The following is an 18,101-nucleotide window of genomic DNA, read 5'->3' on the forward strand; positions in this document are numbered from 1 at the left end:
ATCTTTTTATTTAAGAGTTCTACTTGGTTAGATAACATAGTAACCGTGTCGAGGTTGAAAACACCGGCTACTTTCGTCGGCTTTGTTCTCATAACTTGCCACTGGTAGTTATTCAGTAATATCTCCTCAATAAATTCGTAAGCTGCCTCAGGTGTCTTATTATTGATAGTTTCTCCCGCGGCTGCATCAATCATCTGCCGAGTCGAAGGATTCAGGCCATTATGGAATGTTTGAACCTTTAGCCAAAGCGGTATCCCATGGTGAGGGCATCTTCTTAAAAGGTCCTTGTATATCTCCCATGCATCGTAGAGTGTTTCTAAATCCATCTGCACAAAAGAAGAGATATCATTACATAATTTGGCTGTTTTAGCTGGTGGAAAATATTTTAATAAAAAATTTTCGGTCATTTGTTCCCAAGTAGTGATTGACCCTCGTAGTAACGAGTTCAACGATTGTTTAGCCTTATTTCTTAACGAAAAGGGAAACAACAGAAGGCGAATGGTGTCATCAGAAACGCCATTAATTTTGAAGGTATTGCAAATTCTAGGAAATTTGCCAAGTGAGTGTTGGGATCCTTGTCCTGCAAACCATCAAACTGAACAAACTATTGTATCATTTGAATTGTGTTAGGTTTCAGTTCAAAATTATTTGCAGCAATAGCAGGTCTAACTATACTTGACTCAGTTCCTGTTAAATTAGGTTTAGCATAATCATACATAGTGCACGGAGCAGGATTTTGATTAATAGCAATTGCAGGAGGTAGCGGATTTTCTTGGTTTTCAGCCATCTCCTCAGCTGTGGTTTGAATATCGTCCTCTTGCTCGTTCTCTGTGTATCTTAAGCTTCACCTTATTTCCCTTTGGTTTCTGTGAACTGTGCGATCGATCTCACTGTCAAAAAGTAATGGTCCTAACGGGTTTCTTCTAGTCATAAACTATAAGAACCTATCAAAAAAAGGGAAAAGAAAGAATTAATAATAAAAATTAGAATAAAATTTAAATTGCAGTAAAAGTAAATGGCTAAAGTAATAAAAATCGAGGGTTCCTAATATCTTAGTTCCTTGGCAACGGCACCAAAAACTTGATACGTGATATTTGTGACAGGTTTTAAATATTTATAATGAATCATTATTGAAACTAACTATTATCACGATGACGGCAAGTGTACCTATCGTACAGTAGTATAGCTTTAGCAAGACCACATTGTCGAACCCAAAGGAACTAAAAGTACTAGTAATAACTATCTTTTTATTACCTAGCCTAAGAATAATAGGGTTTGTTTTAACTAACTAATTAACTAAACTAAGAATTCACAGAAAATAGAATTGGGGAATTACTTTTGGAAAGCTCGATTTATTGAGACAATACCTAAGGAAAAATCCACCTAGACTTCACTTGTTATTTGACTCTGAATCGGATGATTTATTCATTTGACTTGATCCGTAGAAATCCTAAGTTATATTATTATCTCTCTTGAGACTAACAACGTCTAACCCTAGTTTGAATAATTGAAATCTCTTTCTAATTAACTCCCTAGGGTTGCATTAACTCGATCTATGGATCCTCTTACTAGGTTTCACCCTAATCTGGCAAAATCTTGTTACCCTATCTCTAGGCGCGCAACCAACTTTGCTTAATTATGACTAATGTACTCTAGACAGGGTCTATTTCTCCTCTGAATAAGAGCTTAACCTGAATTAATATCCTGGAATATCAAAACAAGAATTAAGAATACATAATTAAGAACAAGTCAAATTTTTATCATACAATTTAGATAATAATAACAAGATCTATCTTAAGTTTCATTCCCCTTAGCTATTTAGGGGTTTTAGTTCATAACTAAAAAGGTAAACATCTCATAAGAATAATGAATACAAAATATAAAGAAAAACTCAAAACTCCTGAAGGGAAATTGAGGGGAGATCTTCATTCTTGAAGATGAATCTGCCTTCTGAGATGGATCAATCGGCTTTCCTTAAACAGTTCCATGATTCCTTCTCTGTATGTGTGTTTTTCCTCCTCCTCTAAGGTGTATTTATAGGCTTTAGAAAACCTAAGAACCCTCAAAATTGGCTTTTTCTGAATTGGACTAAACTTGGGCTTGGTAGGAACATGCCCGTCTACGATTGCTTAAGGCCGTGGTCAAGCCTGTTAACTAGGCACCAGCGTGTGGTCCACCTGTGTGATTCGTACTTCGATTCTGCCAAATTGACACGGCTGTGTGGTCTATCTGTGTGAGGAGGTCCAGGACGTGTTGATTTCGTACGTTGGCCCATTTTCTCCATTTTTGGCTCATTTCTTTTCCTTTCACTCTCCTATGCTCACCTAAGCAGAAAACATGAAATTAAGGCATTAAGAGCATCGAATTCACCAATTTTAAGGAAAAATCATCCTTAAAATGTGCTAAGCATGGGATAAAAATATGTAGAATTACGGTTTATCAGCCACTTATCCCTTGGGCCAGTAGGCTTTTTCTGTCATGTTTTGTCCATATTAATTTAAAAGCTTACAGCCTAGAGATAGTGCCTATTCCTTAAAAAACAGAACTTTTTTGCACTTGCTCAGGCTTGAACCCAAGACTTCTCAAATACTCCCAAAACACACAGAACACTTAACCACTAAAGTAGATACGCAATTGTGTCATATTCTTACACAACTAAATATTTATGTGTAGTCTCCTAACTGCACCCACTCAAGGCTTAAAACTTTTAGGCCCAAAATTCGGGGTGTTACACCCCTAGGGAGTACGTAATCGTGCCGGTACACACTCATGCAGTAACAGCCATTGGCCAAATTCATTTTTCTACGCTTGCATTGTAGTGTTCCCTCTTTAACATTTCACAATACACCCACTTTGTAGTGTCTCTTATTCATAACTATATATATAAGCAGTTGTAAAAGGCAAATTCATTCAAGATTCAAGGAATGCCACTAGTCATCTATTACTAATGCAACCTAAATCATTCATCAAAAAATTGAAGATACAACATTTAGTCAAATTTATCCAACTCATTCATCGATAATTCACATGATTCAAGAATTAATTATTGAATGGAACATAAATTTTCAAACACATTTGTGTTAACCACAAATAAACCTTGCATGCATCATAAACTCAAAATAAACCCCATATACATTCCCTTAAACTTAAATTTTGCATTATTCCCAATGCACTATCATTAAAATGTGATGACAATACAAATGCAACAGCAATATGCACTAACAAAATGAAAATTACAACTACATGCAATGCATGAATACCACAGCTAAAACTTAAAATAAACTAACTCAGTTTTCCTCGGCCATTAATGTGGCTGTATGATGTTTCTTCTTCCTCCTCTTTTTCTCGTCCTGCTTGCACTTTTTATCTTTGGAGCACTTTCTCTTCTTTTCTTTAGGCATTGCACGATCCTCGGATCACTCCTCAATTTTTGACGCTATTTCGGCATCATCGGCTACTTCCTGTGCAGGAGGGTTACCTTGAGTTGTCCTGTATAGACCACTAGTGCCAATGAGTTGTAGTGTTTCTCACTGGTTACATCTATAGCTTTCACCAGTCTAGCTTTATCTCACTTCAGATTATCAGTAGTTGTACCCACAATCTCCGATTCATTCACAATATTTTCAGTAGATTCTTTCTCAGTATTTTCTTCCTCGACCTTCTCGTTCACAACTGCAACACGGACTTCCTCCTCTCCCACATCAACTTCTTCCTCAATAGTAGGCACCTCTTGACCAGCAATGAAATCACCATCGACCAGGCTATCAATCCTTCATATACATTCCTCAATGCCCATTGAGTCCTCTTCTATCTCATTATCAGACGCGTGCATAATGGAAGGGGATTCCACCAATCTATCTTGGGCCCCTAAGTTATCTTCCTCGGATGAGGGTTCATAATCTTGGATGATCGATGGGAACATTGGAAATTCTAGGAATAAAGTCGGGCTTAACTAACTTAATGCAGTTACAATAGAGTTGTTATATGCCTTGGTATAAGCGTAGAACAAATTTTGTGATCTCTCCGTCCTTTATTATAGCGACAAGCCTGATCTATTTATTGCTGATAGAATTGGCCAACTTCTCTATATCCTACATATGGCGCAACAATGATGTCTCTGTAGTTAGGTTTGTTCCTTTGGTTTCTGCCATGGTTTTTTCTTTCCTTGTCTTGATGGTCTCTGCCTCCTTCATTGTCAGTGCATCTTTCCCACGAGCCATTATTTCAATGCAGGCTTCATTTATCGGACCCTTATTCTCTAAGATCTCTTCATCATCACGGACCATGATCTCTTTCTACTGGCATAGTAGCATCACCAACGATGGGAAAACCAAAATTCTAGTTTGCCTTGCGGTGCATTCAGCAATTTCCTGGTGGAGTATTGCGCTGACATCAGTCTTTCTACCCTTGACAATTGAATGTATCAGGCACATTCTATCGAGGTTAATTGTGGTGCTGAGTAGAGGGTAGTAGCTTGCAGTTGACAAAATGAAACCAAATTTTGCTTTGCAATGTCAGAAAGCGGTAGTGCATTGTATAATTCTTTTGATGTGAACCCATCCACAACGTTCCTTCGACACATAAATCCTTCACCAGCAGGTCCCTTTTGTCGTCGGTGGTATCTTTAATAAACTCAGAATGTTCATCTACATCCACTTTAGTGTTGTACAGCTCATTGATTTTTTTAGCATCCCATGGGATTAAGCCTTCTCAAACAAAGATAAACTCTAACTCATGGTTATAAAGGTTATCGTAAAACTCACGTACCAATGAAGGAGAATAGCTTCCAGGATGAGTGCAAAAAGTCTCCCACTTTAGCTTAAAGATGGTTGTGTAGACTTGCTTGCCCAAGTCTTACTGTTGCGAAAGGAGAATGCCCTGTTCTGGGTGGAAATGTCACTTCAAAATGTTGTCTTGAAACTGGTCCTTCACCGCTTTCATTAAAAAGATCATCAGCTCCTTTTTCTCAATTGGCCTGGAGGATTCTGATTCACGAACTGCAGGTGTAGAGGATGAGTGTTCTTTAACAAGCTTGGTGGCTTTCTTGATTGATCCTCTTATTCTTGCCTTATTTTGTTTGTCTTGTGGAGTGAAGATGTTTTAGAGTTGTAAAGGTACGAGCTTGATGAGAAGAAAGTGAATAAAAAAGGCTCTTTGTATGTGTTACAGTCGACACAGTGAAGGGGGTTTATAATGAGTGAAAGAAGAAGATGGAAAGGCGTGACTTTTGTGAAGTGATATAAAGTTGGTGGGAATAATTACATCCAATAAGAATTACGACTATTCAGATAGATTAGACGACTACATGACTTTTTATCAAATGATGGGATCTGAAATTTCTAATTCGCTCTCATTCTTAATAAGTCATAAGTGACAGTACTATAGTATAAATTGTGTTGACAATAAAGCCCAAGTGCGTCAACAATGGTACCTAATTATTCTAATAAAATAAAATAAAATAAAATAAAAAATAAAACAAGCTTGAACAGAAAAACAACAAAAAGATAAAATAAAGTAACATAATGATGAATTCAATAAAAATTAAAAATTTTCGACCAATTTAATGGTCTCTACCTGGTTTTGATTAATATTCCCAAAATAATGTTTCAATCGCCAGCCATTCATTTTGAACTAGTGTCCATCATCTAAATCTCTTATTGTGACTACACCATGAGGAAATACTTCGACAACTTCAAAAGGTCCAGACCAACATGAGCGCAATTTACCCATGTGTAGTTTCAGTCTAGAATTGAATAATAAAACTTGTTGACCCGCGATAAATTGTCGCCGCAAAATAATTCTGTCATGCCATTATTTTGCCTTTTCCTTGTAAATTACAGCATTTCCATAGGCATTTTGCCTAACTTCCTCTAATTTAATGATATCTAATAGCCTTTTCTTTCTAGCAACTTCATAGTCCATATTCACTTGCTTAATTGCCCACATTGCTTTGTGCTCCAGTTCAACTGGCAAGTGACATGCTTTCCCAAAAACCAATTGATGCAGTGACATCCCTAATGGAGTTTTGTATGCTGTCCGCAATGCCCATAAAGTGTCATCCAATCTAAAAGACCAATCTTTCCTAGAAGAGTTCACAACCTTCTCAAAAATATTTTTATTTTTCAGTTTGATACTTTAGCTTATCCATTAGTTTGCGGATGATAAGTACTAGCCATTCTATGATTAACTCTATATCTCTTTAGTGCAGCTGCCACTTGGTTGTAAAGAAAATGTGTACCCTGATCACTAATCAATGCCTTTGGTGTGCCAAAGTGGGTGAGTATATGCTTGTGAAAAAATTTAAGCACTATATTTGCATCATCCTTTGGGACTGCAACAGCTTCAACCCACTTCGAGACGTAGTCAATAGCTACTAATAGATAAAGATTTCCAAATGAATTTGGAAATGGTCCTATAAAATCCATACCCCAAACATCGAACAATTCAACCTCCATAATTGGCTGCTGCAACATTTCATTGCGTCGGGATATAGAGCCAGTGCACTTACACCTATTGCATTGATTCACAAAATTGTTGGTGCCTTTGAATAATGAAGGCCAGAAGAATCCTGATTGGAGAATCTTAGTAGCAGTTCGCATGCCACCGAAATGCCCTCCACTAGGAGCATCATGATAGTGCTTCAGGATTGAAAGGATCTTCTATTTTGGAACATAACATCAAATGATGTTGTCATTATGCCTTGAATAAGTACGGCTCGTTCCAATGATACTTTACTACTTAAAGAAGAAATCTTTATTTTTTATGGCCTGTGTCACCTAATGGGAGTTTTGCACAAACTAGATAATTAACCTAATCAGCATACCAAGGGGTTGCATCTACAGCAAATAACTTCTCATCTGGGAATGCGTCGACAATTTGAAGTATGTTTCTATCTTTGCTACCAACTTCCAATCGAGACAGATGGTTATACCAGAATCAGAATCATCAAAATCATGCTGCCTCTATACTACAACTTGGTTATACCAGATTGGATAACACACAAATTTTTGTTCTTATTCGGATAGCTATCAGGTGCGGCGACAATTCTGGGTGCAATCTGAAAATACTAATGCAGTGAAATTGGTACCAAAACATGACAAAATTATAGATAAATAGGCTGAGATCCACTTAGTTATACAATGCAATTTGTTGAACTAAAAACGGTAAAATATGTGCTAAAGATAACTAAATGGGGACAAATTAACCAATAAGTAAGGAGAAAACAAATGCTCTTTCTAGTACTATAAATAAGCTCTCCATTTAGCAATTGAACACAAATCAACACCTTTCCTCGAAGATGAAATTGCAATGTAGCCAACCAAGACAAAACGAAATAGGCCAGTACATTTTGTATAAAGCTTGAATACAAAGCAAAGAATAACAATTAAAATGTTTCTTCTTTGTAATCTATTTTGGTAACCGCTAAAGGTTCGACATGGTTCTACCTAAGGTAGGCTCTTAGGGTTCATTAAATGTGGTTTGGTTCTAAAGTAAAGCAGATTCCTCAATCATCACCCATTATAGGTTCATATGAACCGAATTCAGTTCAGGGGAATATATTTCCTTACGGCCGCACAGAGGTGAAGACCTCACGAAGGAATAGCTTCTCATTCCCACTTAAGAAGGGAAGAAGAGAACGTTTAATTCATGCAATATGTGAAAACATACAATGAGAAGCTATAGAACCCATAAAACAGATGTATTAGATCGATATGTAACCCGAGATAATAAAGACATTATTTACCACCAAAATAAAACATGAAGGATGAAATGCAAGGAAGGGATCGTCAAATTAAATTGAATTATCAATCTTCAACAAAAATACTAAAAAGTAATCAACTCACGGCTTGACTCTCTTATTCGATCCCCAATGGAGTCGTCAAGCTGTCGAAACCTTTTTGGAAATCAACTTGTTATTTTTTAAAAACAAAGATGGAGTCACCACCAATCCTTTTTATTTGTTTTGATTAGATCACTTCGGAACTTAATCATTTTAAAAAAAAGGGGTCAAATTTACTAAAACGATAAATTTTTAGTCTACAAAATCCAGGAAGTGGGTTCGAGAGTCGGTTACGTATGAGGAAGGATTAGCACCCTCATAACGCCCAAAATTGGTACCTAGTTGATTACTTGATTTCTTAGCGTCGAAAATTGAGAATTTGAAGAGAATTTAAAATGCGATCCCCTTTTACATGATGTTATTTGATGGCATTGAAATTGTCATTATCTAAATTAAATTCTATAGAGGAGGCTTTCTTATTTCGGGTCAACCGAGATGAAGAGTCATGTCCTGTAAGTTGGGGCATAGGATCTCTAATTCCCAAAAATAAGAATACTCATCATTTAATTATTACCTAAATCCTATATGTTTTGAATTTTATAAGGATGTTCAATTATTTTGGTTTAAGGAGAAAGTCGTACCTTGTAATTTAGGGCACAACTTCCCGGATCCCTAAATAAAGAATATTATATTAGATTTAATTATTTCTTATGCGTCGTGTAAAACTGAATATAACATTTAATGCAATGTGCAATTAATTTATTCAAGTATAGTACAAAAATGAATAAATATATTTAAGCATGATACATAATAAGTTTACGAAAAAATAGCATAAAAAATAATAGTAATCATGCTAGTAAATAATAATACAATTATAATAGAAATAATCATGTTAATCAATGATAATAATATAAATAAATAAAATAATAACTCAAAAATAAAATTGAAGATTGCATACTTTAAAGGGCTAAAGCATAAATAATAAAACTAAAAGAACCATAAATTAAAAACATAAAATATTAAATAAAGGGACTAAATTGAAAATGTAACAAAGTTTAAAGTATAAATCATAATAAAAGAACATAAAGGATCGAATTAAAATAAAATAGAAAAATACAGGGACTCGGAGGGTTATTTTCTTAACCCCTGTACACATGTCATTCCCTTAATGGGTCAAGGGACTAATTTGTAAGGAAATAAGAAATTAAAGGGATAAAATATAAAATAAATAAAAAGGTATAAGATGAAATTTAAAAAGAGGAAAAATGCATAAGGGACAAAATAGAAAATAGACCCTTCCTTTTGAAAGCTCGTGCATCCTAGATGGATTTGGATCGGGTCATTGGATCGACCCTGAAACGACGGGGTTTTAGGCATCTGAGGCCAAGCCCAAAACGACACCGTTTTAAGGGCCTATATAAATAAAAAATTTATAGAAAAAAATCATTTTTACCTTGTTTAAAAAAAAACTTTCTCCCCCCTTTTTTCTCTCAACACCTTGTCCCTGTACGACCGCAAGGAAGCGAGCTTTTGCCATGGTCACCAGTCATTGGCAATGGAGACCGCTGCCTCCAGTGCCCGAAGTTCCCCAAAACTTCCCCTTTTCGAAACCATTTTTATGTAAAACACGGATCTGAGGTCAAAATCCCCAAAAATCTGATCAAACTTGACAAGACGAACAAGAAACCTTTCGATTTCTCTCCTTCTGACGAAGCCTTGGATGAATCCCAAGGGATGCAGAGGCCATTTCAACACCAGAGGAGGCCACCTGCGACAGTGGCGAAACAAGGTAAAACAAAAGTTTAAACCTCTTTGTTGTTCTTTTTTTATGTTAGCTTCGAAAAAAAAAGGAACTACCCTTTTTCTTAAACTCTGTCGTGTTTTTTTTTCTATTTCATTCTCCTTTCTGTTACAATTGGTTTCAGTTTTTATAGCTGAAATATAATACATGATATTAATCTTTTTTTTTCTTTTCTCCTTTCTTGTTTATGCTATTCTCTACCCCTGGTTTTTGTCTTTGCAGGTAGTGGTGGCAAAGGAGGTGTCAGACCTCGGGCGATGCGCTTGTTAACTTGGCGAAGGCTGCGGGGTTGAAGGGCTAAGGGGAAACTTAGGTTTCTAAAATTGTTTTAGTGTCTTAAGCTTTAGGCTTCAAGTTATTGGGTTTTAGGGTTCAGGTTAGCAGATTGTATTTGGGCTTTATATTTGAGCTTTATACTTGGGCTCTTTGTTTTTTTGTAAATGGGCTTTTAGTTAATGGACTTTTTTTTTATTTGTTTGCTTTTTTTTCGTTGGTTTGGGCGAAATTGGGCCTCTACTATAGGTTTGGCTCAGTCCTTCAAGTTATTATATAAAGTTAATGTGTGTTATGAAGTGGATGCAGTTGTGTGAATTATTGAAGCTGACGTTGGGCATACTATAGCCGAACAAATGATAAGTGAGGCAAAATGTGAAAGATTAATGAAGAGGGTAAAAGTAAGCTTCATTAAAAATAGAGAGAATTTTTAAAAGATACATGAATATTCAAGTCCTCCCTTGGAGCGGACTATTTCAGAAACTCAAGGTCAGACGCTTCCAAGTTTCTAGCATGGAAGAGTTCTCCAGATTTCTTCCACTCCTTCTAAAATTCCTCTTAGCTAGCTTCCGAGGGGTTGTAAACATCGAAGCTAAGGTCTGTAACACCCCTTACTCGAATCTGATGCCAGGATAGGGTTCGTGGCATTACCGGATTTAAACATTCACAAGCATGCAAAACTGGGTCACAAAATTTTGTCCAAAATTAAAACTTTTCAAACACATGCATATCGTCCCTTATACAGGCCTTCGAAGCCTAAAATATACATCGAGGTGGTTCGGGACTAAACTGAGAACTTTCGATAAACTTTTGACAACTTAACAAATTTTCTTGCTTTGGAGAGTCACAAGCTTGTGTGGGTGGGTCGTGTGGTCACACACGTCAGTGTGGCTTGGGACACACCAGTGTCCTCAGCCCATGTAACTCTCTATTTGTGATGTCAGCAAAACAATTTGAACCATACAGCCAGGCCACACTCGTGTGCTACGTTGTGTCCTCTACACGGCTAAGACACATGGCTGTGTCTCTACCCGTGTGACTAACACTTAGGGTATTTCCCAAGCCTTTTTGTTGGTTTAATCCTTACATGCTTAAACACTTAATAGGCACATACTATAACTTCAATTTGATGGTTTCATATCATTTATTAAAACTCAAAGTAATGTTCGTATGATTACATACATGTGAACCACATACTCGTATAATATCTAGTCTAAACACACCCATTCATATTCTTTGGCTTTACCATTTTAATCACTTTTTATACTCTTACACCATGTTCAATAACATACCATTTACTCTCAATGAAAACAGCAAGCATACATATCATGATATCATCTAATCATAGCAATCAAGTCAAACCATATAACCACTTCACAGGATAATATCACATAACTTGGATAATTAGGCTTACAAGTCATAACCATCATAAGCCACATCTCATGGCTATATACAATGTGCTAATATAAGCCAACATCTTGGCCAAAACATAACAGCACATATCAATAATTAAGTCTGTATACATGCCACTCACTTGAAGATATTAAGATTCATCAATACTCCAAAGGTGGGAGCTTGATAGTGTGATGCTGCCTCCGACGATCTCCAACCCCAAGCCAACCTAACAACACTAAGGAAATGGAGAGGAAGGAGTAAGCTTATAGCTTAGTAATCCCATATGCAAATAATAAGCGAATTATCAACATGATTCCATGGTAATATAACCATAATTATACTTTTACTTATATTCTGATCATGCTATTTTCTAGAGTCATAGTCACAAAATTATTTATATCTAGAGCTATCCAAATCAAGATCCGCTAATTTTCCCTAAAACTAGACTCACATATCTTCTTATCATAAAATTATCAGAATTTTTTGTCTAGTCAATAAGTACAGTTTATTCTTTAAATTTACCCCTATTCTGTTGTTTGACAGCTTTGACCCTTCTTTACTAAAAATTGATTATCTCTTAGTACGACATTCGATTAATGTTCTAGTATATTTATATTGAAAATAGACTCATTAAGGATTTATTCATATAAATTATAACCCATAATTATTTTTCTAAAATTTTTAGTGATTTGTCAAAGTTGAGACAGGGGAGCCCGAAAGCACTCTGCCTCTATCTCACAAAAGTTCAAATATCTTATAATATGAAACCCTTTTGCTTACATTGTTTTCCTATGTGAAACTAGGTTCAATAAGCTTTAATCTCATATCTTATTTAGTCTCTAATTCAATTTCCACAACTTTTGGTGGATTTTCGAAATCACACAACTGCTTATGTCCAAAACTGTTTTAGTGCAATTTCATGATAACTATCATATGATGGCATAATAACATAATCACCAAGATTATTCATCATTCAAGCATTCTAACTCATTAATCAAATATTCATATACATATACGTGAATATACCTTTTCATCATATATCATTCTGTAACAAAGCATTACTCATGAGTATAACATACGTACCTTTACATATCTGTAGCATATCGAATAACTTTACCTTCATTACCATGCCCATCTCGAGACTTTCATCACATCATTCATTATAATACCCGTTGATCACTTGGAATACTATTGAATACACAAAAACTTGCACATAAGTGCCACATAAACATACTTAGCCAAAGCTACCTTATATGTAACACCCCGAACTCATGGCCGTTACCGGAAATCGAACATGAGGTGTTACCGGCTTACTTCATTTATTTCCCCCTATTTTTTTTTTGTTCCAGGCAAGCTGGCTACTGTATCATGGTCGCTTTAAAAATCATATTTTGAGTTCTGAAACTCGAAATCCAATTCCGTAAATTTTCCCCGAAACTAGACTCATATATCTATATGGGGGAATTTTGTAGAATTTTTTTGTTGGGCCAATTAGTACAGTTTATTTGTTAAAGTCTCCCCTGTTTCAAGGTTCGACTACACTGACCTCTGTACCTTACGATTTAAATATCTCCCTGTACAGGGCTTCAATGCCTATACCGTTTGTCTCTAATGAAACTAGACTCGATAATGAATTTGTACATATAAGGCACGACCTCTAATTATCTCAATAAAATTTATGGTGAATTTTCTAAATTAAAACAGGGGATCCAGAAATCGCTCTGGCCCTGTTTCACAAGAATTTAATTAACTCCTAACATACAGCTCATATGGTCATTTCGTTTCTTCCATATGAAAATAGACTCATCAAGATTCGATTTCATAATTTATTCATTATTTAATTCCATTTCTACTATTTTTAGTGATTTTTCAATCTCACATCACTGCTGCTGTCAGCATCTGTTACTAAAACAAACTATGCCTATTTCATGATTTTTCCTTGATCTAACTAATAATTCATCATACATGTCACAATTTATGACCATGACTAGCCATGCCAAAGGCTAATCATCACCGAGCATCTCCCCACTACACTATTACCAAATCATGAATTTAACACCGAAAATAATCAGCCATGACATATGGCATAATAATCGAGTAGGGCTCAACCAATACTCAACCAAAACCGAATTACCAAGACTTGTGTCCAAACATCATAGAACCAATTCCAACCGAACATTTATGCCATTTTCGCATGGCTAAAAGTTTACATACCAAATTTCAACAAAACATAATAGCCTATACATGCGAAATGTTCTCCTAGACCAACTAAGAAGAAAATACCAAAAGTTGCTAGCCGGTGTGATGACTTCGATGACGGTCCCGAATACGCAAAAAGTCGAGTCCAAGAAACCTAAAATAGGTGACAAGCAAACACCGAATGAGTATATAACTCAGTAAGTCATAAGCATTCTACTACCATCCATTAATTAAATTTTCACAAGAGGAAACAACGAAATGAGGCTAAGTACTCCATCCATACCGAACTATGCCATAGTTTCTTAGACCTTACGATTCAATCTCATTCCAAGTCCTACATTGACATTTCATACGCTATTCAATAGAATAATTGAGGCATTTCCATACATCATTTTATTTTCGTTACAATCATACAACTAAGCGAACTTTCACCTATTCCACGATGAACCTTATGTACGTGACTTCAATTATAATCATCACATAGGTTCAAAACTTACCACGCTCAACTCCAAATATAAACATAGCACCTATTAGCCATGAACTCAAGGTACTTACCCTTTCCGCTGTCCGAAATCGACTCGGTAAGGTCGCACCCTTAATATAAATAATTGATAGAAAATATATATATAGTGGGTTCGCACACATAGTGCTTAATAATCAACCACGCACACTTAGTGCCATGTACTTTAAACTCGTACACTTAGTGCCATGCATTTCAAGCCCGCACACTTAGTGCCAATCTCACAACCGTGAACACTTATTGCCCGCACACTTAGTGCCGAAAACCAGCCACTCTATACGCTTCACTTCCTTTTTACATTCGACAATTTCATCTCTACATACATATACATTTGTATACATTTCATCTCATTAACCACAATTGCATAGGTATTACGATCATTTAAATCAATACCAACTATATGCTTAATGACTTACCTTGTGTTGGGTAAAATAATTCCAAGTCGGCTACTCGATGACCTTCAATTTCCCCTTGTTGGACGCCTCTCCTTTAGGATCTTGAGCTTAAACAAATAAATTAACTCATTCAACCGCTTTGCTACATATATTGGTATTCACATTTTAATGATTTTATGACATACGGAACGACATGGTAAAATTTTTATCTTGCTACCTTATGTTCTTAGCTATTCGGCTAATAACCTTATGCAATTACCATACTTTCAATAATCCAATCACACATGCATATGTATACTTGGACATTCGGCAATCACCTTTGCTAGTTTTTCCCATTTTTTTTTGTCGGTTATATATACATAGTCCTAAGGTAATATCACGAATGGGCTTACATATATATGTATATATATAGCTGAATATGCAAAGCTTAAACTCAACATCACATAAGCTCCTAAGTGATGGCCGAATATGTATATCTATATATATATATATATATATATATATATATATATATATATATCAACTATGCTATTACTTTTAATTCATCTAATCACAAAATTTCATCTCATGAACACTTGACCCATTTCTCACAAAAATGAAACAACAACTAAAATGAACATCCCATTTTTACCCGATATGGCCGATTGCTTCATTTGTTACCCAACTAACAATTCAACAATTTCAACCTCATTACAACCTCTACCTATCCAATATAACATGAACACAATCCTCCACCCCTAAATTAGATTCGCAATCACTTAACCCATTTTAACCTCAACTTTCAAGTTAAAAGCAATTAACCACTCACCATATCCTACATTACTATCCATTTTAATCACATTAACACATCTACTAAGAGTTTCAAGCTTCTTGGCGAATTTCAACCTCAAAATCCTAAGTCTAATCTATAGGATGAGTAGAATTTGAACTAACCATCTCAAACATGCATAGATTTTCAAGAATCATTCAATACATACCTCATTCTAGCCATCTTCCAAGCCAAAATCAAATAACCAAATCTCCTTCCTTCTCCTCACTCACGGCAATAGCCAAAGAAAAAAAGATGAACACTCCTCTTCCTCCTTATTTTATTCATCTTTTCCTTTTTAATTCCTTTCTTTAATTTATTTTAATTTACTTACCAATATTAAATAATAAACAACATAAACTTGGAGGAATGGAACCATGCTTGGCGGCCACTTAACATGAATTGGGCACTTTGACATGCAAACCCAAACTTTCCTATTTTAATACTATTTGGTCGTTACTTATTTACCTATCATAATTTTCTAAGTCTCTCAACTAGATCCTTTCAAGCAAAATTCACATTCCTAAGATAAAATTAAAACATCAAATTTTTATACAAGTACTATCACACATATAAGATATGAAATTAAAATATTAACTAAATTTTATTACTCGGTTTTGTGGTCCCGAAACCACATTCCGACTAGGGTCAAATTAGGGCTGTCACATTATAACATGTAACACATCCATAATGAACTTGGACCTCTCAACGAGCTCGGATGTTACATGTATCGCATTCATTATGAACTCGAACCACTCAACGAGCTCCGATGCCACATATCTTACAAACTTGGACCACTCAACAAGTTCAGATTCTCACATATATCATGAACTTAGACCGCTCAATGAGCTTGGATTTCTTAATTCCTAGTGACATGTCACTTGTATCCTAAACTATTCCTAAGGTTCAAACGAGGTTTTCCACACTTTTACATAGCATCCTTATTGCACTTGTTTGTCATGTCATGAACAATGACCATAAAACCATTCATGCTTACAAATTCACCATTCTCATATTCATGAAATAAACATGGCATTGCTCATAATTACATTTAGGCATTTGTCACATAATACAATCATCATATCAACTATATAAATATTCACCACATAATGTTAACACATCAATTTAAGTTCAAGCATAAACAATGATATTATTGCATTATTATTGACATACGAACTTACCTCGAATGCGAGCACGACTATTTATTCCGATTTAGTCCATAATCTCATTCATTTCCAATCTATGCTCGAATCTCATTTTCCTTGATAAATGAGCTTGGAAGCTTGAACCAAACCCTAGCCACGGTGTCCACACAAGTTTCGGCTGAATGGAGAAGATGATGGCCAATTTTAGCTTATTTTCCCTTTTTAATTCTTTTAATTATTAAATTGCCAAAATGCCTCTAACTTAAAAATATTCTATTTCACCCATTTCATGTCTATTTTTTCCAAAAATTAACCAATGGTCTAATTACCATTTAAGGACCCCAAATTTAAAATTTCAAATCAATTTGACACTTCTAACATGTAGAACTCAACTTTTGCACTTTTTATAATTTAGTCATTTTGACTAAATTGAGTGCCCAAATGTCAAAATTTTCAAACGAAATTTTCACGAAATCATCGCGCAAATTTGTAAACCATAAAAAATATAATAAAAATAAGTTTTCTTACGTCGAATTGGTGGTCCCAAAACCACTGTTCCGACTAGGCCTTAATTCGGGATGTTACAAGGTCCGTGTTAATAAATTGGCCCAGGCAACTGAAATTTGCTTGACTTAAGTTAAGGGTCCCGTGGTGACCTGTGCGTGCAGGATCAAGTTAGCCTTTAACAGAGGCAAATAATCTTGAATGCCCTTCTGGGTGTCTTCCTTATAATTCTCCAAGGCTTCATTATTTTCCTTCTGGATACATCCCTTATCGATAAGATGCTACTCTTTGAGAGACTCCAATTGATGAACCCTCTCCTTTAATTCCATTGTTTGAGTCTCCAAGGACTGGTATTTGGTCTCTCAAGCGGAGACAGACTTAATGAGATTAACAGTTTGTTGGACGTAGGCTTCAAATTATTGCCGGAGCTAGGTAAGAGATTGCTCACCAGTGAGAAGGGCCCTCTCAAACTCAACTTGTTTGACCTCTATTTCAACACAAGCCTTTTGAAGGGCCCAACTTCCGTGGCCACACTTCGCTGATAACATGGTAGGCTTGTGAACGTCAGAAGAAGGGGAGCAAGTGTAACAGCTTGTTTTTAGTCAAATTGGAACAGTGGTTTTGGGACTAAAAATCCAAATTTAAAATTATTATTTTAATGTTTACAACATGATAATGTGATTGTGTGAAAATTTTATTAAGAAATTTTATAATTAGGTTGGTCAATTTGATAAAAAGGACTAAATCGCGTAAAGAGTAAAAGTGGAGTTCTATTAGCTAAAGGTATCTAATATCTATAGAACCTTAAAGTTAAGGCTCTTAAGTGGTAATTAGACCATCATTATAATAGTGGATGATAATGGCATGGCATAATTGAATTTTTGAATTACTAATAAGGTTAAATAGGTAATTAAGAAATTAAGGTTAATTATAATAAAACAAAGATTAAATTCATCATGTTCAAAGTTTCTTTGATCAAAAATTTAAAGCAAAAGAAGCCATTGTTAGGTTTACATTCGGCCAAGCTTCTCATGCTCATCTAGGTAAGATTTTTGTCCCGTTTTTAATTATTTCTATGTTTTTGAGATCATTGCAGCTAGTACTTGCTAGCCCAGGGACTATTTTGCAAACCTGTTAAAGATTTTGAATGATGCCATTGATGAATACATGTTTATTTTGAAGTTTCGTGATAGATTATAACATATTGTTGATAGATATATAAGTTTTGTTAAGTTATTTTTAGTGAAATTGCAAAATAGGGATTAAATTGAGAAATGTGTA

At 35.3% G+C, this 18,101-nt stretch overlaps 1 non-coding gene across 1 annotated transcript; it reads left to right on the forward strand.

The window, feature by feature from the left end:
* Window positions 1-252: 252 nt before the first annotated feature.
* LOC128294303 (small nucleolar RNA R71) lies at window positions 253-359 on the forward strand. The gene has a single exon (XR_008284616.1). It is a non-coding gene; the product is annotated as a small nucleolar RNA R71 (small nucleolar RNA).
* The last annotated feature ends 17,742 nt before the right edge of the window (window positions 360-18,101 follow it).

This window comes from Gossypium arboreum, chromosome 6, assembly GCF_025698485.1.
Source record: "Gossypium arboreum isolate Shixiya-1 chromosome 6, ASM2569848v2, whole genome shotgun sequence".
NCBI lineage: Eukaryota > Viridiplantae > Streptophyta > Magnoliopsida > Malvales > Malvaceae > Gossypium > Gossypium arboreum.